We start from the raw sequence: 21925 nt of genomic DNA on the forward strand, positions 1-21925 counted from the left end.
ATGGCTAATTTTATTCATAACACATGATTTTAGATCTTTAAGCGTGAATTGCATAATTTCCGAATAATCTTTCACCAATATAAAACTCGTTTATACTAGCCAAGCTTAATATGCTAAAATGCATCGTAATGAGTGAATAGACCGAATAGGGTTTTAGAATGGTATTTAAGCCATCTAGTATAATATTTTCTTAGCGTGTACTGCAATCTAAACAGCATCAAAGCAAAGACAAATTAAAGACCTCCATGTCCCTTGCAGTTGCCCAAAATTTTATGGCTCATAAGGTAATCTAGAATGCCGTGAAAAGTGTACTGCGATCTGTCAAACTTGGGTACCTTTTGCACTACCGAGGGACGAAATGCAGTACTAGAAGTGGTACCCAATCTGAGCCCGAGTGTGACGGACCTGATCAAAGTTAAGTTTTTACTCGACGGAAGCCGCAAATACAATTTCTTCACATATTGTTGGTAAGTTTTAAGTATAATAATTGTGTCTTCAACACATTAATATTCAATTCATACAATGTTGCAGTTGCAGTTCATCGAATATGCGGAAGTCCTTGAGAACAATCTGGCCCTGTTTGAGCTTCTACCAATCTTGCCAATCTACAATGCCTCCGGCACCGATGAGCTAAGCATTGACCTGACGAGGGTACTATGGATATCACCAGACAAGAAGCGATCGAGACAGCTGAGAGATCGTTTACGAGATGGTACGTGACCGTAGCATGGCGCTGCTAATGTTTTTCAGCAAATCAATAATAAAAATCTGTTGTCTAGCTATTAATGGCATCTTGAACGTAAGGTTGAATTTGTTAGTATTAATATTTTGAATAATTATTTATTAACGATCAGAAACTAATCTTATCAATTACTAACACATGTTTTTCGCGAGATAATTTGCCAACTCCTCCGTAACTTCTTCCTCAGTTGCTTTGCCTTTACTAGCAGCGGATTTACTCTCTCCCGCCACATATTAGCACGTATCTGTCTTTATTTTCTTTCCCGCGGGATAAACCGGATGCCTGTTGTTCCTCTGCCTGTCTCTTTCGGTTTTCTGCTTCATTATCAGCGGAGACCAGGGCGGAGACCTACTAAGCGCAGCCGTACAGGGCTGAATCTTTCATAGCAAAGTAGCATGCTTATGGAGTAACACGATCGTTGGTCGTCAATTATAGTCCCCTCGACGGTCCCTTCCATTGGACGGTATAGCAGGAGATTCACCAATTCGGAAAGTTCCGATGGGCATTTATGAAGTTTCATAGTCTGCGAATTGAAAGAATATTAATAGATCGTCATGCTTCTAAGGAAAGAGAACTTACTTGACAAATTGCTGGTCAACCTGGATTTTTTGTTCAGACAGAAGATTTTGGAAATGTTTAGGAAGCTATTTGCTTTGAATATCTCGTTCTCGATGGCAGTGTTCATTGCGATTTGTTTCGACTCAAACAAGCTTGTTGAGCCGGGGCGAACAACAACAAAGTTTTAGCTGTCAAATCTAATCCTGCAGAAAAAAAAAATATAGGAAGTGTGCCCAGAAGTGCGGTGCTGTGCAGAAAAGTGTGCCGGGCACAGTGAGCCGAGTTTCTCACCCCCTGCGTTGCCCACATACTCTCCGCCGTTGTCACACCGGAGGCGGCATATTTTGCTGTCGAAATGAGCTTCAGCCATGCTCGCGTACTGCTTGAATGCATCCAGTAACCTCATCTTTCGCCGCAAGGATGTACACGGCGCTAAAATGAGTAAAGTCATCCGTGAAAGTAAAAAAGTACCTTTTTCCGTTCCAGGATAACGGCGTGAAGAAACCGCACACGTCACTGTGCACCAGTCCCAACGGTTTGTTGGATCTCGGAATAGGGTGGGGCTTATTTCCAAAAATCTTTCGTAGTCAGGATTTACAATGTGGAAAATGATTATCGGACCCCAAAATAACATCCTGTGAAAAAATGAGAATTTTCGGTGAAGGTTTAGAGGTGGCGCAAATGGCGTAAGTGCAATTTTCCCATTTTAGTGAACTCTGAAAAAATTTGGTATGCTTTTCAGCTTGTTTTGGTGATTTTAGGACCCTTAAGGGCAAAAAATCACCTCAAAATTGCGGTATCTTTACTCCTTTAGATGATATTTGACGAAATATATTTATGCATGTGATTTTGGCCCTTGTATAGGTTACGCTGACTGATAACTATGAACCCGAATAAGCATATGATTAGCTGGGAAGAATTCCTATGCTAGTAAAATGGAGCGAAGGGCAAAGAAGAATGAGAGAAAGAACAAAGAACACAGAGAAATGTAAGGTAGGGTGGGTCAAACAGTTAAGAGGGTGAAACTAGTCATGTGTTGAGTGTAACTGAGGAATCTTGTAAAATCTCGATTTTACGCAATGGGAGAAAAGTTCCAGTAGGGAAAACGATGATTATATTAACTTCTATTTAATATAACCTACTTCAGAAATGTTTCTTCAAGTAGGGGCCAATGTTTCTTCAAGTAGGGGAAGAGCACCAATTTTTGACCCATCTCTAGTTTTCGACCCATGCATACGATTTTAGATTACTCTTAATAGAAAAATTGCAAGTAACGGCTAAAATGTCCTCAACTCCATGCGAAGTTTCATCATTATTCTCCTGGTATAGATAAATGCATGTTCACTTCAGCTTTAGTTCAATAATCGTTCGGTTTTTTTCCTGGATGTTGATAGCAATTTATCGAAATGGACCGTTGCAAAATATACATCCTGGAAATTCAGCCTCACACAGTATTAATTAAATTCATAACAAATTTATATAAGCATTTATATGTACATAGGACATTCCTTCATGTAGCTCTGTCGCAATTCCTAAAAAAAATATGTTTCAGAACTGTGAAGCTCAAATTTGTTTTAATTCGAGAGGTTTTCAGCCTGAAGTGCCTTATCTCTTGCACCCTTTAGAAGCTCGTGCAGTAATTTGAATTCTGACTACCGATTTTTCCTGTTGTCTGTTTATATACATCGATTTCATATACAGATATAGAACGATGTATTGAACTTCAACTGCATTTTTGTTTGTCCGAAGTTATGTTGAAGTGTTGTGGCTAGCGTGGGCAAATTTGATCAAAACATCGATGTTACTGAATCGATTCAAATTCGATATGTCGAATCGATTCACCGATTTAATCGAATCAATTAAATCGATGTTTTTGAAATCGATTTCGATTTTTAAGGTCATATGAAAATGTACAAAAACAAGCTCTTAAAATAAAACGAAATTCAATTATTAAATTCCATCAATATAAAAACGTTTGAAATTGAAAATTATACTTTGAACTCTTCAAAGCCAGTTCATAACTAGGTTCGTGGTTCATCATCTCATCAAACATTTTTATCAATTTCATCCTTCTGAATCGAAAAAAAAATCGAATGAAGAAAATCGATTCACACGAATTGAGTTGTCCTAACATCGATTCAAAAAAATCGATTAATCGAAACGAAAAAATCGATGTTTGCAACATCGATTCAAAATCGCTCATCACTAGTTGTGGCAAAAGTGAAGTATTGAAGCCCAAATGCCAATTAATTGTTGAATGGCATCATAATCCAGAAATTCCTGTGGAAATTCTAAGCGGAATTGTTACTGCTTGAAAGCAGAAATCGTTTATGAATTTACCTTATAAGGATATATCGTGCGGGATCAAATCCGAACAACCTATGAAATGAATCTAAACCCTTCCACTTCATATAAAAACTCCTTCTATTTGTATGAAGTGTACGGATTTTGAGCCTGTATTGATTTAGGCCCCTTTGTAATTTTTTTCAGATTATAAAAGCAATTGCTGGAGTTATGTAAAACGGACATTCTAAAAATACAAAATTAGTGTTGAATTTGCATATAATCACATCTCATACATCCACCGAGAATATTTTTATGGTTCCGTAGTTCATTCTAATATAATATCATCAGTTACACCTCCCCTGTTTAACTCACCCCACCTTACATTCTTCTGTGTCCTTTGTCTTTTCTCTCATCCTTCTTTGCTCTTTGTTCCATTCTACTTGCATTAGGAATCCTCCCCAGCTATACATATGCTTATTTCGGGTTCATAGTAATCAGTCAGCGTGCAGTGGCGCGGAAGTGGGTAGGGACAGGGTAGGACATGTACTACGCACAAAAACACGTTGGTAGGACCAGGGGGTGAGAAACTCGCTCACTGTGCCCGGCACACTTTTCTGCACAGCACCGCACTTCTGGGCACACTTCCTATATTTTTTTTTCTGCAGGATTAGATTTGACAGCTAAAACTTTGTTGTTGTTCGCCCCGGCTCAACAAGCTTGTTTGAGTCGAAACAAAATCGGCAATGAACACTGCCATCGAGAACGAGATATTCAAAGCAAATTAGCTTCCTAAACATTTCCAAAATCTTCTGTCTGAACAAAAAATCCAGGTTGACCAGCAATTTGTCAAGTAAGTTCTCTTTCCTTAGAAGCATGACGATCTATTAATATTCTTTCAATTCGCAGACTATGAAACTTCATAAATGCCCATCGGAACTTCCGAATTGGTGAATCTCCTGCTATACCGTCCATGGAAGGGACCGTCGAGGGGACTATAATTGACGACCAACGATCGTGTTACTCCATAAGCATGCTACTTTGCTATGAAAGATTCAGCCCTGTACGGCTGCGCTTAGTAGGTCTCCGCCCTGGTCTCCGCTGATAATGAAGCAGAAAACCGAAAGAGACAGGCAGAGGAACAACAGGCATCCGGTTTATCCCGCGGGAAAGAAATAAAGACAGATACGTGCTAATTGTGGCGGGAGAGAGTAAATCCGCTGCTAGTAAAGGCAAAGCAACTGAGGAAGAAGTTACGGAGGTTGGCAAATTATCTCGCGAAAAACATTGTTAGTAATTGATAGATTCAGTTTCTGATCGTTAATAAATAATTATTCAAAATATTTATACTAACAAATTCAACCTTACGTTCAAGATGCCATTAATAGCTAGACAACAGATTTTATTATTGATTTGCTGAAAAACATTAGCAGCGCCATGCTACGGGTCACGTACATCTCGTAAACGATCTCTCAGCTGTCTCGATCGCTCTGTCTGGTGATATCCATAGTACCTCGTCAGGTCAATGCTTAGCTCATCGGTGCCGAGGCATTGTAGATTGCAAGATTGGTAGAAGCTCAAACAGGGCCAGATTGTTCTCAAGGACTTCGCATATTCGATGAACTGCAACTGCAACATTGTATGAATTGAATATTAATGTGTTGAAGACACATTATTATACTTAAAACTTACCAACAATATGTGAAGAAATTGTATTTGCGGCTTCCGTCGAGTTAAAACTTAAGCTTTGATCAGGTCCGTCACACTCGGGTCAGATTGGGTACCACTTCTAGTACTGCATTTCGTCCCTCGTAGTGCAAAAGGTACCCAAGTTTGACAGATCGCAGTACACTTTTCACGGCATTCTAGATTACCTTATGAGCCATAAAATTTTGGGCAACTGCAAGGACATGGAGGTCTTTAACTAGACCATTTCCGTCAGACCTTACCCCTATTTTTATATTTTTCTTCGAAAGACGATTTATTTTAATGATTATTTGAGCTTTCCAGATCTAATTTATATGCACGTCCCTGATTTTTAATGTTAAAATTTTTGAAAATTCAAGAATTTACCAATTTTGAGTAGTGCGGCAAGCAGTTGTTTCAACCCTTGTGGGTAAACAAAGTGGAGAGTTTCCCACAACTTTCAAAACCCCGCTGCTGAGTGTTTCTGTTGATGATATGACCGAAATTGTCAATGTCAAATCCAAGCAAACAAGACGACACGACAAAATGGAGAAATCTGAGGTCCGATGGGCAAGCTTCGTTGTAAATGAAGCCCATCCTTTACTATTGTACTTATAATAAAAACTTTTACCGGAAGACGACTGCTAATAGACCGTTTTAAGCTTAGCAAGTGATGGAATTCTCCTTGGAAGCATTTCTGCAACGCTGCGGAACGTTTTCTACAAGAGGGGCATATTGGCCGGTTTGTTTTGAAACGTCAAGAATTGGACCGTTTGCAGATAACGTCTTGTACTCGCTTTAGAAGCTACCTGGCAAGAGAAAGTTGCATGCAAAGCATGATTAACTAAGTAAATAACACTTTGACACCAAAAACTGTATAAGTAATGGATTTGCCACTGCGATAGAGCAGTTTTTCCTTAGGGGGGCCTATACCTGTTTACCCTACCGTTTGATATCTGCTGCTTATGTCGTCAAGCTGTTCCGGAACCATATGACCAATGGATTATACATACTTCTCCATTTTACCACTCTCGTAGGTCTCCCCGAAAAATCTGCAAACGGTCCAATTCTTGACGTTTCAAAACAAACCGGCCAATATGCCCCTCTTGTAGAAAACGTTCCGCAGCGTTGCAGAAATGCTTCCAAGGAGAATTCCATCACTTGCTAAGCTTAAAACGGTCTATTAGCAGTCGTCTTCCGGTAAAAGTTTTTATTATAAGTACAATAGTAAAGGATGGGCTTCATTTACAACGAAGCCTGCCCTTCGGACCTTAGATTTCTCCATTTTGTCGTGTCGTCTCGTGTGCTTGATTTGACATTGACATTTCGTCATATCTACAAACACTCAGCGCAGGGTTTTGAAAGTTGTGGGAAAATCTCCACTTTGTTTACCCACAGGGTTGAAACAACTGTGCCGCACTACTCAAAATTGGTAAATTCTCGAATTTTCAAAAATTTACAATAAAATCAGGAGTGCATATAAATTAGATCTGAAAGCGTCAATAATCATTAAAAATAATCGTCTTTCGAAGAAAAATATAAAATAGGGGGTAAGGTCTGACGGAAAAGGTCTATTTGTCTTTGCTTTGATGCTGTTTAGATTGCAGTAGATGGTTTCGGTGTTTCAAAAATAAACAAAAAACAATCCGTCATGAAACGATCACAGTTGCCAGGTTTTGCAGTGCAACCAGACAAATGTGACACATTATTTCGTACGCTCACTCTCGCACAGTCGGCACATTTCGGCACAATTTCAAGTGAGCCGAGTTTCCCTCCCCTGGGTAGGACAGTCAAAGGATTGTCCTACCCACGATTCAGCAAAAAAAACAGCAAGCTTAGTAGAAAGCTTGAAAAATAAAATTATTTATTATCTTCTCAGTTCTAGTTGTTAGTCTAGGAGATCTTCCAAAGATTTCTATAGAATTTCTTCCGTTTGTTTGAAAAAAAGTTTTTTTTTCAAGAAATCCTGCAAAAATTCCTCCGCCTGTTAATGTTTTATGTTAATTATTTTATGTTCCCTCCCAGAAATTCTAAATTCCTAGAGAGGTTCTTCAAATGAATCTTTTTTTCTTCTAGGAATTGTTTCAGCATTTCATCCAAATATTACTCCTGCAGTTTAACCAAACATTTCTTAAAAAGTTTCCCAAAAAATCCCATACAATCTTCAAAAGTTCATTCAAGTTTATACTACAGCAATTTTTCCAATTATTTCTCCGATCATTCCTACACAAAAATCTATAGAGATTCTGTTTTACGAGAAATTTCCTTAGACAATCCAGCAGAATACTGTCCCAAAATAAAATTGATTTTATTCGATCATCTTATGAAATATTAGGGAGCCGGATCCTATTCTTGGCACTTTTGATTCACTTCGGCAGTGAGGTTTTTTGAAAGCTACAGAGCTCATATTTGGCATCAAAATGCGTCGTACTGAAGCGCTTCTTTTTGCAAAGTTTCAGACAATTCGGCCGAGAAAAACCTCCCATGCCAAAGTGAATCATGGGAGTGCCCAAGTGGTTCTGCACCCTATATAGTATAAAGTTATTTAGATATTTTTGCTCATCAAAAGTGACTTGAGACTTACCCAAGATTTTCAGAGAAAACCTTAGGATTTAAAATACCCACATGGATTCATTTTTCAGAAAATTTGCTTGGCATTTCCCTAGAAACATTTCTAGAAGAATTCCTGAAAAAAGAATCTTCAAGACTGACTTGAGAAAATCTCGACAATTTCTGGAGGAATTTTCTGTTGAAATCTTAGAATGAATGGAGCAATTGCTACATGTGTCTTTAGAGAAATCCCTAGTTGGAACTTACATAAATTTATACATCAACTAAAAAATAATGTTGATCTCCCATTAATTTCAGTAAATAGTTATTGATTGAATTTTAGAAGATGTTTTGATCGATGGAGAAATTTGGACCTTCTTGAAAAAACCTTAGAAAATTATTAAAGATATTCAGGGTGATTTCTGATACAATCTTGGAGAAATTACATTTCTGTTGTTCTCATTGGGAAAATTCCAGGTTGAATGCTTGAGCGTATCCTATGCAAAATTTGTTGCAGAAATTCCTAGCAAAATTCGTGGAGAAATTATTTGGAAAATGATCACTAGAAGAAATCTTCAAACATTTTCGGGAGTGATATCTGAACATTTTAGCAAATACTTGAATAGTTTTTTGATAAAATTCCTAGAGAAAGTCATGAAAAAAACCATACAGTATAGGAGTAAGGTGGGGCAAAAGTTCGACCCTTAGTGGTATAATCAAAATTCCATGAAAATAATAGCAGATGAAACAAACAACAAATACCATACAGCGAACCTTCAACATATTGGCTATAACTTGTTGGCTGAACCGAAACCTTGTGTCAAATATTTCCCATTTTTAGTTATAACAGTTTCAAAATTGATTGTCTTAAACGGAACTTTTGCCCCACCCGGTGGGCAAAGTTCGAATCTAGTGTGGGGGCAAAAGTTCGTTGGTTAATACAATCAAAATATCAATACTTTTATGCCAGGCATACTTTATACCAGCCGTAAACTTATGTTGTGTGTGTGTGTGTGTGTGTGTATACAATCCACCTCCCACTGACCGGCAGTGCTTTTATGAGAAAATTGTATGCATGTATTTATTGATACCTTTCGATATCTTCATATCTGCAGACAATTTTAGCCCAGGAGATGAAAAGGTGATAGCTCTAACTGAAATTCCAACGACGCCATTTCAAGAATGGCAGTAAATACACAACACATTCTGAGGTCATTTTCATATATCAGTAGCCCCGCATAAAAAACACCCAGATATCAAATGGATTATCTGAAATATTTTTACACTTCCCGAATCGAAATTAAATTTTCGACCCTGGCACGTATTTGTTTCATATGGAAATAGGTTAGGTAAATACATAATAAAAGAATGATTTTACCCAGAATGTAATGCTGTTTCTTCGCTCGCAGCACTGTGCTTCCCGCAAAATACAATACACTTTTTCACTGCACTACGCACGTAACATGAATCAATTCTGACCGCATCACCCGCCCCCGCAGGAGCAAGCGTCACGGTCAAAGGATCACACACTACTAAAAAGTCCGCGAATCACGCCACTCTTCTACCCCCCCCATTGCACTGCGCGCGAAACACGAATAATCCTGCTTGAACCGCTTCACCCGCCCCGCAGGAGCAAGCGTCACGGTCAAAGGATCACACACTACTAAATAAGCCCGCGAATCACGCCACTCTTCTACCCCCCCATTGCACTGCGCGCGAAACACGATTAATCCTGCTTGACCGCTTCACCCGCCCCCCGCAGGAGCAAGCGTCCACGGTCAAAGGATCACACACTACTCAAGCACTCAATCCGGTCTAGGTACGTCAAAACATATCGTTGACTTGCAAAAGATTCATAGAATAACTATCATATTTATCATTATTTTAATATCAGCGATTTTATCGTCCCCATTTTTTCTATCATTAAGAAACATTTCAATATTCAATATCTTTTTAAATTACGATAAGGATAATCATTAAAATTGACAGCTGGTCAGTAATTTATAACTCTAAATACTCAATTATCTTGTGCTCATTACTGGTCTCTGAATCAGTTATCACTCAACAGCGCCCATCGATATACTTTTGGTCGATTTCCTGCTTTTAAAATCTTATATAGATTCGTAAATGTTTTATTTTAAAAAATAAGTTATTTCTAAAAAAATTCAAATCAAATTTAGAAATTTTAGACTAATGTTTGTCGATTCTGAAGACGCTTTTTACCCTTTTTCAAAACTTAAAAGATATATATGAAAATTCACAATACTTTACCGTTTCTATTTCAATGCAACATAACGTAAAAAGGTGATATATTTTTAAAAAATAGAGGAGAACTCAGATTTTTCTTTCCTTTTCTGTAAATTTTGAAATGTGTACTGGCGATAGAATTATAATGAAAACCTACTACCTAGTCCTAAAATTTCCCTCCAAGATATTAATCGAAACTTTTTTTTAAAGATTTTAATATATTTGTTTTTGTCTCGCATATAGTTTTAACATCGAAAACATGTAAGTGACAACAAATTATTCAGTTGCCTTCAGTTGCTTTGAAATTCACGAAAGGCACAAATATTTTGTTTTTGACAATCGTCAAGTTTTGCCTTATATGATATTGAAATAGTATGCTTGGAAACAGGTATAAACATATAGAAATGTGGATTTATAATTCATCAAACGCATAAGAGTACACTCATGTATTTAAACATCAGTATTTTCTGCAAATATTTATGAATCGGTATTTTCAATTTCACCACATACTAGCACTTTCCACCACCTTTCTGTCTTTTTCGCATCCCCCCCCCCCCAAATACAGTTTCAAAAAATTTTCGATTCTTTGAGTTCCTGATTTCTATTAACCAGATGGGATTTTTGAATTACCAACAAAGTTTTTTCCCTTTTGAGAGGTACCTCTTCACGGATGATTTCCATTATTGAACTGTAAAAGATATCAACAGCTTTTTCAACATTGTTTTTCTTCTCTGATCAGTGATTGTCAGTCAATTGAGTCCTTTTGAGAGGTACCTCTTCACGGATAATTTCCATTAATTGAATGTAAAAAGATATCAACAACTTTTTCAACATTGTTTTCTTCTCTGATCAGTGATTGTCAGTTCAATTAAATTTATTCTATTTTTAAGTTTTCATAATTTTGCATTATCGTATTCATAAATATCTTCATATTCGCACACTGTGGGTCTGCAGTTACTGCAGTTATTTGTGGATAAATAAGGGTGTAATACTTTCATTTTACGTAGAAATCTTCTTGGTTATTTGGCAACAGAAAGTCAAGGTAACAATTTGCCGGATTTTTTACATGATTAATTTGGTTCAAGCCCAAAATTGCAATTTTGTCGAAAACTAATTATAACGTTTCATTTTCCCCGACCACTAATAATGCCCTCATTTTCAAAATCAGGGATGAAGTCAGCATACCTTTCATCTCAGGGGGAAGGTCAGATATGATATCTTCAGCATTAAAAAAAAGAGTCGTAAGCATGTTTGGTTGGCATGATCAGGTGGAAAGTACACTGATGAAAAAAAATGTTTTGTTCGTTTTCTATATTCACCTTCACCCAAGCATGTTCAAACTCTTTAAATTTCGAAGAATAAATAATTTCAGAATTAAATGTTGAAGAAACTGCAATGAGGACTCCTCCTCTTGACTTCTTTTGTGACATAAGAAAATCACGTCTCTAAAACGTTATAATCACATCCGAAAACTTCTTCGCTTTTTATATTCATTTTGTTTTATTTTTTTAAATTCCCTTTATTAGGGATCATTTTCAAAACATTACATTTATTTTAGTGTTCTTTGTTAGACAACACTTTAATTCAAATCTACAACAAACTATTATATTGAAGTTTTTTTTAATTTTCAAAGATGCACCATCATTTATAAGAAGAAACCTTTCAGTTTTTTTTTCCAGAGTCATTTACAAAAAAATCCACCAAACATTCAACTATTACCACCTAAAATTTACTTCAAAGAATGTTCCCAAATACGTTAGTACTTGAATTTTTAGTACAAACTGATCGTCCCAATAGTGAAAAATAATTCATCAAACCCATAATAAGAAATTTGCTGAATAGTAATAAACCTACATTGTCTTTGGGCCATCTTTACATCGCCACCAAAAAAAGCTGAAAATTTCACAGAACACTATTTTTATGGTAAGGAAAATATGGAAGATTTTGAATTGCAAACAATTTTAAATTTTGAATCTCCCTAATAGTCAGTTTCATGCGCGGCTTAAACAAATTCATCTGATTAGTTTTAATAATACTAGTCGCCTTTTCGATTAGATTTTGTTATTATAAACAATTGTTTGAAGACCAAAATATTGTGATTTTCCAGTTGAGTGAAATTCCATATTTATTCTGAACTGTGATGAAAATATCAGGTCAATTGAACCCTTAACAGCCGAGATCCGGAACCTCCCAAACTTGATCATTTTGTGTTAAAAAAATAATACTTGTGTACTTTATTCTGTCCCCGTACTGTATGAGTACGTATTGCGCACGATTATAAGTGCGGTTCGAAGAGCGAGATTGCAAATAAAGTGCGGATTACGTCGGACATATTTAGTGTTATCACCGCACTTATTCAGCATAAGATGACGAATAAGTGGGCAAAGACACCAAACCGATCCGACGTAATCCAGCACTTTTATTCATGATTCCGCGCTTATAGGCAAGTCAAGTTTCAAAGCAATTAAACATATCATTTGTCTATTATTACGATCATTCTTTTTGATTCTAACTACGCTTTAGAGTCGTGCGTTCCAACCATGTAGGTACACACACTCCAAATAAAAGCTGTCAAAAAACTTTACGTCAGCATCACACTTTGAGTGGTGATAAGAGCCCCTCATTCATAAACAAGAATAAAACAATAATTTCTGGCAGGCTAAATGATAGTAACTCCGGATCAATAAATTATACGTTTTATCAACCTCCTGGTACTGTTCAATTCAACTCTAAACTGATAGATGTTTGATGTTTAAATGTATATCGTGTGTACAAGCGACAGAACCGATCAGATTCAAATACCTTCGAGTGCATTGATAGCTATCAGTGAACGAAAAGGAGGTAAATCACCCCACGTAACACGTAAATATGTTATTGTTGCTAAATTTTGGGGAAAGCACACGCCATAAAACGGAATTGCATTATCATTTGTGTCGAATCAATACACGAGCCCACCACCAGAGGCTGATAGCTTAGATTGTTTTAATTATTTTTTCAAAAATAAACCAGTGTGCTGTTGACCTTTAGTTTGATTCTGTACACATACTTGGCGTTTTAATCTTTCCGTACCAGTAACATGTGTAAAGTAAACCATGCTAGGCGAATTTCGAACGTTTTAAAAGAGAGCTTCCTTAAATTTTCACAAGAATGATGCAATCTGGGCATGAACTCTTGGAGTGTGAATTAACACAAATGGATGAACTGAAGTTTCAATATCAAGGTGCGACAGCTACCTTCGAGAATCAGAGATAAAAAGTTTTCTATGCTAATTTTGCTATCCAAATCGAAGGATTTGGTTATGTGTAAATGTGGTATACGCACTGATTTTACCAATAGCCCTCCTTCGATGTTCAATAAACATTCCGCGGACCCTGGAAATGGATGAAATCGAAATGCAAATTTATGAAAATTTTCCAATTATAAATTATAAATTATAAACAACAGATATCCTTGGCAGCCACACCTTCTTCTTCTTTTTCTTGGCATTAACGTCCTCACTTTGGCAGAGCCTGCTTCTCAGCTTAGTGTTCAATGAAACACTTCACAGTTATCAACTAAGAGCTTTCTTCGCCAAAGTTGCCATTTTTGCATTCGTATATTGTGTGGCAGGTTACGATGATACTTTTATGCTCAAGGAAGTCAAGGAAATTTCCATTTCCAAAATTCTAGACCGGTCCGGGAATCAAGCCCAGACACTTCATTGCTTTGTAGCCGCGGAGATAAATTTTTACATAAGAATTTTTCTATAAAAATCCGTCAGACACCTTCCCTGAATTTTTTTTCCGGAAATTACAAGTATTACTGCTCGTAATACTGGATGCATTTTGCAAGATTTTTTCCGGATTTTTTTTTTTATCAAAACTAAATTCAAGATATTTGTTCTTAAGTAAACATTTATCAATTTTTCAACGGTGATTTTAAGGAATTTTACCATTAAATTAGGTCCAACATACATTCAACAATTCAATTTGATTTTTTAGGATTGCTCTAGAGATTCCACCATATTTTTTTACCAGGGATTATTCCCAATATTATTTCATAAATTCTTCTTATGAGCCATAAAATTTTGGGCAACTGCAAGGGACATGGAGGTCTTTAATAGACCATTTCCGTCCAGACCTTACCCCCCTATTTTTATATTTTTCTTCGAAAGACGATTATTTTTAATGATTATTGACGCTTTCAGATCTAATTTATATGCACTCCTGATTTTATTGTAAATTTTTTGAAAATTCGAGAAATTTACCAATTTTGAGTAGTGCGGCACAGTTGTTTCAACCCTGTGGGTAAACAAAGTGGAGATTTTCCCACAACTTTCAAAACCCCTGCGCTGAGTGTTTGTAGATATGACGAAATGTCAATGTCAAATTCAAGCACACGAGACGACACGACAAAATGGAGAAATCTGAGGTCCGATGGGCAAGCCTTCGTTGTAAATGAAGCCCATCCTTTACTATTGTACTTATAATATAAAAACTTTTACCGGAAGACGACTGCTAATAGACCGTTTAAGCTTAGCAAGTGATGGAATTCTCCCTTGGAAGCATTTCTGCAACGCTGCGGAACGTTTTCTACAAGAGGGGCATATTGGCCGGTTTGTTTTGAAACGTCAAGAATTGGACGTTTTGCAGATAACGTCTTGTACTCGCTTAGAAGCTACCTGGCAAGAGGAAAGTTGCATGCAAAGCATGATTAACTAAGTAAATAACACTTTGGACACCAAAAACTGTATAAGTAATGGATTTGCCACTGCGATAGAGCAGTTTTTCCTTAGGGGGGCCCTATACTGTTTACCCTAACCGTTTGATATCTGCTGCTTATGTCGTCAAGCTGTTCCGGAACCATATGACCAATGGATTATAACATACTTCTCCATTTTACCACTCTCGTAGGTCTCCCCGAAAAATCTGCAAACGGTCCAATTCTTGACGTTTCAAAACAAACCGGCCAATATGCCCCTCTTGTAGAAAACGTTCCGCAGCGTTGCAGAAATGCTTCCAAGGAGAAATTCCATCACTTGCTAAAGCTTAAAACGGTCTATTAGCAGTCGTCTTCCGGTAAAAGTTTTTATTATAAGTACAATAGTAAAGGATGGGCTTCATTTACAACGAAGCCCTGCCCTTCGGACCTTAGATTTCTCCATTTGTCGTGTGTCGTCTCGTGTGCTTGATTTGACATTGACATTTCGTCATATCTACAAACACTCAGCGCAGGGGTTTGAAAGTTGTGGGAAAATCTCCACTTTGTTTACCCACAGGGTTGAAACAACTGTGCCGCACTACTCAAATTGGTAAATTCTCGAATTTTCAAAATTTACAATAAAATCAGGAGTGCATATAAATTAGATCTGAAAGCGTCAATAATCATTAAAAATAATCGTCTTCGAAGAAAAATATAAAAATAGGGGGTAAGGTCTGACGGAAAAGGTCTATTTGTCTTTGCTTTGATGCTGTTTAGATTGCAGTAGATGGTTTCGGTGTTTCAAAAATAAACAAAAACAATCCGTCATGAAACGATCACAGTTGCCAGGTTTTGCAGTGCAACCAGACAAATGTGACACATTATTTCGTACGCTCACTCTCGCACAGTCGGCACATTTCGGCACAATTTCAAGTGAGCCGAGTTTCCCTCCCCTGGGTAGGACAGTCAAAGGATTGTCCTACCCACGATTCAGCAAAAAAAAAAACAAGCTTAGTAGAAAGCTTGAAAAATAAAATTATTTATTATCTTCTCAGTTCTAGTTGTTAGTCTAGGAGATCTTCCAAAGATTTCTATAGAATTTCTTCCGTTTGTTTGAAAAAAAAGTTTTTTTTTCAAGAAATCCTGCAAAAATTCCTCCGCCTGTTAATGTTTTATGTTAATTATTTTATGTTCCCTCCCAGAAATTCTAAATTCCTAGAGAGGTTCTTCAAATGAATCTTTTTTTCTTCTAGGAATTGTTTCAGCATTTCATCCAAATATTACTCCTGCAGTTTAACCAAACATTTCTTAAAAAGTTTCCCAAAAAATCCCATACAATCTTCAAAAGTTCATTCAAGTTTATACTACAGCAATTTTTCCAATTATTTCTCCGATCATTCCTACACAAAAATCTATAGAGATTCTGTTTTACGAGAAATTTCCTTAGACAATCCAGCAGAATACTGTCCCAAAAATAAAATTGATTTTATTTCGATCATCTTATGAAATATTAGGGAGCCGGATCCTATTCTTGGCACTTTTGATTCACTTCGGCAGTGAGGTTTTTTGAAAGCTACAGAGCTCATATTTGGCAATCAAAAATGCGTCGTACTGAAGCGCTTCTTTTTGCAAAGTTTCAGACAATTCGGCCGAGAAAAAACCTCCCATGCCAAAGTGAATCATGGGAGTGCCCAAGTGGTTCTGCACCCTATATTAGTATAAAGTTATTTCAGATATTTTTGCTCATCAAAAGTGACTTTGAGACTTACCCAAGATTTTTCAGAGAAAACCTTAGGATTTAAAAATACCACATGGATTCATTTTTCAGAAAAATTTGCTTGGCATTTCCCTAGAAACATTTCTAGAAGAATTCCTGAAAAAAAAATCTTCAAGACTGACTTGAGAAAATCTCGAACAATTTCTGGAGGAATTTCTGTTGAAATCTTAGAATGAAATGGAGCAATTGCTACATGTGTCTTTAGAGAAATCCCTAGTTGGAAACTTACATAAATTTATACATCAACTAAAAAATAATGTTGATCTCCATTAATTTCAGTAAAAGTTATTGATTGAATTTTAGAAGATGTTTTGATCGATGGAGAAATTTGGACCTTCTTGAAAAAACCTTAGAAAATTATTAAAGATATTCAGGTGATTTCTGATACAATCTTTGGAGAAATTACATTTCTGTTGTTCTCATTGGGAAAATCCAGGTTGAATGCTTGAGGTATCCTATGCAAAATTGTTGCAGAAATTCCCTAGCAAAATTCGTGGAGAAATTATTTGGAAAATGATCACTAGAAGAAATCCTTCAAACATTTTCGGGAGTGATATCTGAACATTTTAGCAAATACTTGAATAGTTTTTGATAAAATTCCTAGAGAAAGTCATGAAAAAAACCATACAGTAATAGAGTAAGGTGGGGCAAAAGTTCGACCTTAGTGGTATAATCAAAATTTCCATGAAAATAATAGCAGATGAAACAAAACAAATACCATACAGCGAACCTTCAACATATTGGCTATAACTTTGCTGAACAAACTTGTGTCAAAATATTTACCCATTTTTAGTTATAACAGTTTCAAAATTGATTGTCTTAAACGAACTTTTGCCCCACCGGTGGGGGCAAAGTTCGAATCTAGTGTGGGGCAAAAGTTCGTTGGTTAATACACAAAATATCAATACTTTTATGCCAGGCATACTTTATACCAGCCGTAAACTTATGTTGTGTGTGTGTGTGTGTGTGTGTGTATACAATCCACCTCCCACTGACCGGCAGTGCTTTTATGGAAGAAAATTGTATGCATGTATTTATTGATACCTTTCGATATCTTCATATCTGCAGACAATTTTAGCCCAGGAGATGAAAGGTGATAGCTCTACTGAAATTCCAACGACCCATTTCAAGAATGGCAGTAAATACACACACATTCTGAGGTCATTTTCATATACAGTAAGCCCCGCATAAAAACACCCAGATATCAAATGGATATCTGAAATATTTTTACACTTCCCGAATCGAAAATTAAATTTTCGACCCTGGCACGTATTTAGTTTCATATGGAAATAGGTAGGTAAATAATAATAAAGAATGATTTTACCAGAATGTAATGCTGTTTCTTCCGTCGCAGCACTGTGCTTACCGCAAAATACAATACACTTTTTCACTGCACTACGCACGTAACATGATCAATTCTGACCGCATCACCCGCCCCCGCAGGAGCAAGCGTCACGGTCAAAGGATCACACACTACTAAAAAGTCCGCGAATCACGGCCACTCTTCTACCCCCCCCCATTGCACTGCGCGCGAAACACGAATAATCCTGCTTGACCGCTTCACCCGCCCCGCAGGAGCAAGCGTCACGGTCAAAGGATCACACACTACTAAATAAGCCCGCGAATCACGCCACTCTTCTACCCCCCCCATTGCAACTGCGCGCGAAACACGATTAATCCTGCTTGACCGCTTCACCCGCCCCCGCAGGAGCAAGCGTCACGGTCAAAGGATCACACACTACTCAAGCACTCAATCCGGTCTAGGTACGTCAAAACATATCGTTGACTTGCAAAAGATTCATAGAATAACTATCATATTTATCATTATTTTAATATCAGCGATTTTATCGTCCCCATTTTTTCTATCATTAAGAAAACATTTCAATATTCAATATCTTTTTAAATTACGATAAGGATAATCATTAAAATTGACAGCTGGTCAGTAATTTATAACTCTAAATACTCAATTATCTTGTGCTCATTACTGGTCTCTGAATCAGTTATCACTCAACAGCGCCCATCGATATACTTTTGGTCGATTTCCTGCTTTTAAAATCTTATATAGATTCGTAAATGTTTATTTTAAAAAATAAGTTATTTCTAAAAAAATTCAAATCAAATTTAGAAATTTTAGACTAATGTTTGTCGATTCTGAAGACGCTTTTTACCCTTTTTCAAAACTTAAAAGATATATATGAAAATTCACAATACTTTACCGTTTCTATTTCAATGCAACATAACGTAAAAAAGGTGATATATTTTTAAAAAATAGAGGAGAACTCAGATTTTTCTTTCCTTTTCTGTAAATTTTGAAATGTGTACTGGCGATAGAATTATAATGAAAACCTACTACCTAGTCCTAAAATTTCCCTCCAAGATATTAATCGAAACTTTTTTTTAAAGATTTTAATATATTTGTTTTTGTCTCGCATATAGTTTTAACATCGAAAACATGTAAGTGACAACAAATTATTCAGTTGCCTTCAGTTGCTTTGAAATTCACGAAAGGCACAAATATTTTGTTTTTGACAATCGTCAAGTTTTGCCTTATATGATATTGAAATAGTATGCTTGGAACAGGTATAAACATATAGAAATGTGGATTTATAATTCATCAAACGCATAAGAGTACACTCATGTATTAAAATCAGTATTTTCTGCAAATATTATGAATCGGTATTTTCAATTTCACACATACTAGCACTTTCACCACCTTTCTGTCTTTTTCGCATCCCCCCCCCCAAATACAGTTTCAAAAATTTTCGATTCTTTGAGTTCCTGATTTCTATTAAACCAGATGGGATTTTTTGAATTACCAACAAGTTTTTTTCCTTTTGAGAGGTACCTCTTCACGGATGATTTCCATTATTGAACTGTAAAAGATATCAACAGCTTTTTCAACATTGTTTTCTTCTCTGATCAGTGATTGTCAGTCAATTGAGTCCTTTTGAGAGGTACCTCTTCACGGATAATTTCCATTATTGAATTGTAAAAGATATCAACAACTTTTTCAACATTGTTTTCTTCTCTGATCAGTGATTGTCAGTCAATTAAATTTATTCTATTTTTAAGTTTTCATAATTTGCATTATCGTATTCATAAATATTCTCATATTCGCACACTGTGGGTCTGCAGTACTGCAGTTATTGTGGATAAATAAGGGTGTAATACTTTCATTTACGTAGAAATCTTCTTGGTTATTTGGCAACAGAAAGTCAAGGTAACAATTTTGCCGATTTTTTACATGATTAATTTGGTTCAAGCCCAAAATTGCAATTTTGTCGAAAACTAATTATAACGTTTCATTTTCCCCGACCACTAATAATGCCCTCATTTTCAAAATCAGGGATGAAGTCAGCATACTTTCATCTCAGGGGGAAGGTCAGATATGATATCTTCAGCATTAAAAAAAAAAGAGTCGTAAGCATGTTTGTTGGCATGATCAGGTGGAAAGTACACTGATGAAAAAAATGTTTGTCGTTTTCTATATTCACCTTCACCCAAGCATGTTCAAACTCTTTAAATTTCGAAGAATAAATAATTTCAGAATTAAATGTTGAAGAAACTGCAATGAGGACTCCTCCTCTTGACTTCTTTTGTGACATAAGAAAATCACGTCTCTAAAAACGTTATAATCACATCCGAAAACTTCTTCGCTTTTTATATTCATTTTGTTTTATTTTTTAAATTCCTTTATTAGGATCATTTCAAACATTACATTTATTTTAGGTGTTCTTTGTTAGACAACACTTTAATTCAAATCTACAACAACTATTATATTGAAGTTTTTTTTTAATTTTCAAAGATGCACCATCATTTATAAGAAGAAACCTTTCAGTTTTTTTTCCAGAGTCATTTACAAAAAAAATCCACCAAACATTCAACTATTACACCTAAAATTACTTCAAAGAATGTTCCAAATACGTTAGTACTTGAATTTTTAGTACAAACTGATCGTCCCATAGTGAAAAATAATTCATCAAACCATAATAAAGAAATTTGCTGAATAGTATAAACCTACATTGTCTTTGGGCCATCTTTACATCGCCACCAAAAAAAGCTGAAAATTTCACAGAACACTATTTTTATGGTAAGGAAAATATGGAAGATTTGAATTGCAAACAATTTTAAATTTTGAATCTCCCTAATAGTCAGTTCATGCGCGGCTTAAACAAATTCATCTGATTAGTTTAATAATACTAGTCGCTTTTCGATTAGATTTTGTTATTATAAACAATTGTTTGAAGACCAAAATATTGTGATTTTCCAGTTGAGTGAAATTCATATTTATTCTGAACTGTGATGAAAATATCAGGTCAATTGAACCCTTAACAGCCGAGATCCGGACCTCCAAACTTGATCATTTTGTGTTAAAAAAATAATACTGTGTACTTTATTCTGTCCCGTACTGTATGAGTACGTATTGCGCACATTATAAGTGCGGTTCGAAGAGCGAGATTGCAAATAAAAGTGCGGAATTACGTCGGACATATTTAGTGTTATCACCGCACTTATTCAGCATAAGATGACGAATAAGTGGGGCAAAGACACCAAACCGATCCGACGTAATCCAGCACTTTTATTCATGATTCCGCGCTTATAGCAAGTCAAGTTTTCAAAGCAATTAAACATATCATTTGTCTATTATTACGATCATTCTTTTTGATTCTACTACGCTTTAGAGTCGTGCGTTCCAACATGTAGGTACACACACTCCAAATAAAAGCTGTCAAAAAACTTTACGTCAGCATCACACTTTGAGTGGTGATAAGAGCCCCTCATTCATAAACAAGAATAAAACAATAATTCTGGCAGGCTAAATGATAGTAACCCGGATCCAATAAATTATACGTTTTATCAACCTCCTGGTACTGTTCAATTCAACTCTAAACTGATAGATGTTTGATGTTTAAATGTATATCGTGTGTACAGCGACAGAACCGATCAGATTCAAATACCTTCGAGTGCATTGATAGCTATCAGTGAACGAAAAGGAGGTAAATCACCCCACGTAACACGTAAATATGTTATTGTTGCTAAATTTTGGGAAAGCACACGCCATAAAACGGAATTGCATTATCATTTGTGTCGAATCAAATACACGAGCCACCACCAGAGGCTGATAGCTAGATTGTTTTATTATTTTTCAAAAATAAACCAGTGTGCTGTTGACCTTTAGTTTGATTCTGTACACATACTTGCGGTTTAATCTTTCCGTACCAGTAACATGTGTAAGTAAACCATGCTAGGCGAATTTCGAACGTTTTAAAAGAGAGCTTCCTTAAATTTTCACAAGAATGATGCAATCTGGGCATGAACTCTTGGAGTGTGAATTAACACAAATGGATGAACTGAAGTTTCAATATCAAGGTGCGACAGCTACCTCGAGAATCAGAGATAAA

The 21925-nt window shown here is 36.2% G+C and overlaps 2 long non-coding RNA genes across 2 annotated transcripts; one reads left to right on the forward strand and one right to left on the reverse strand.

Moving 5' to 3' along the window:
- Positions 1-352: 352 nt before the first annotated feature.
- LOC110679045 lies at positions 353-798 on the forward strand. The gene is made up of 2 exons (XR_002502162.1): positions 353-467; positions 532-798. It is a non-coding gene; the product is annotated as an uncharacterized LOC110679045 (long non-coding RNA).
- LOC110679047 lies at positions 596-1595 on the reverse strand. The gene is made up of 2 exons (XR_002502164.1): positions 1322-1595; positions 596-1265 (listed from the first exon to the last, which is right to left on the reverse strand). It is a non-coding gene; the product is annotated as an uncharacterized LOC110679047 (long non-coding RNA).
- Between the last annotated feature and the right edge of the window lie 20330 nt (positions 1596-21925).

Source organism: Aedes aegypti, chromosome 3 (assembly GCF_002204515.2).
Source record: "Aedes aegypti strain LVP_AGWG chromosome 3, AaegL5.0 Primary Assembly, whole genome shotgun sequence".
In the NCBI taxonomy this organism is placed as follows: Eukaryota; Metazoa; Arthropoda; class Insecta; order Diptera; family Culicidae; genus Aedes; species Aedes aegypti.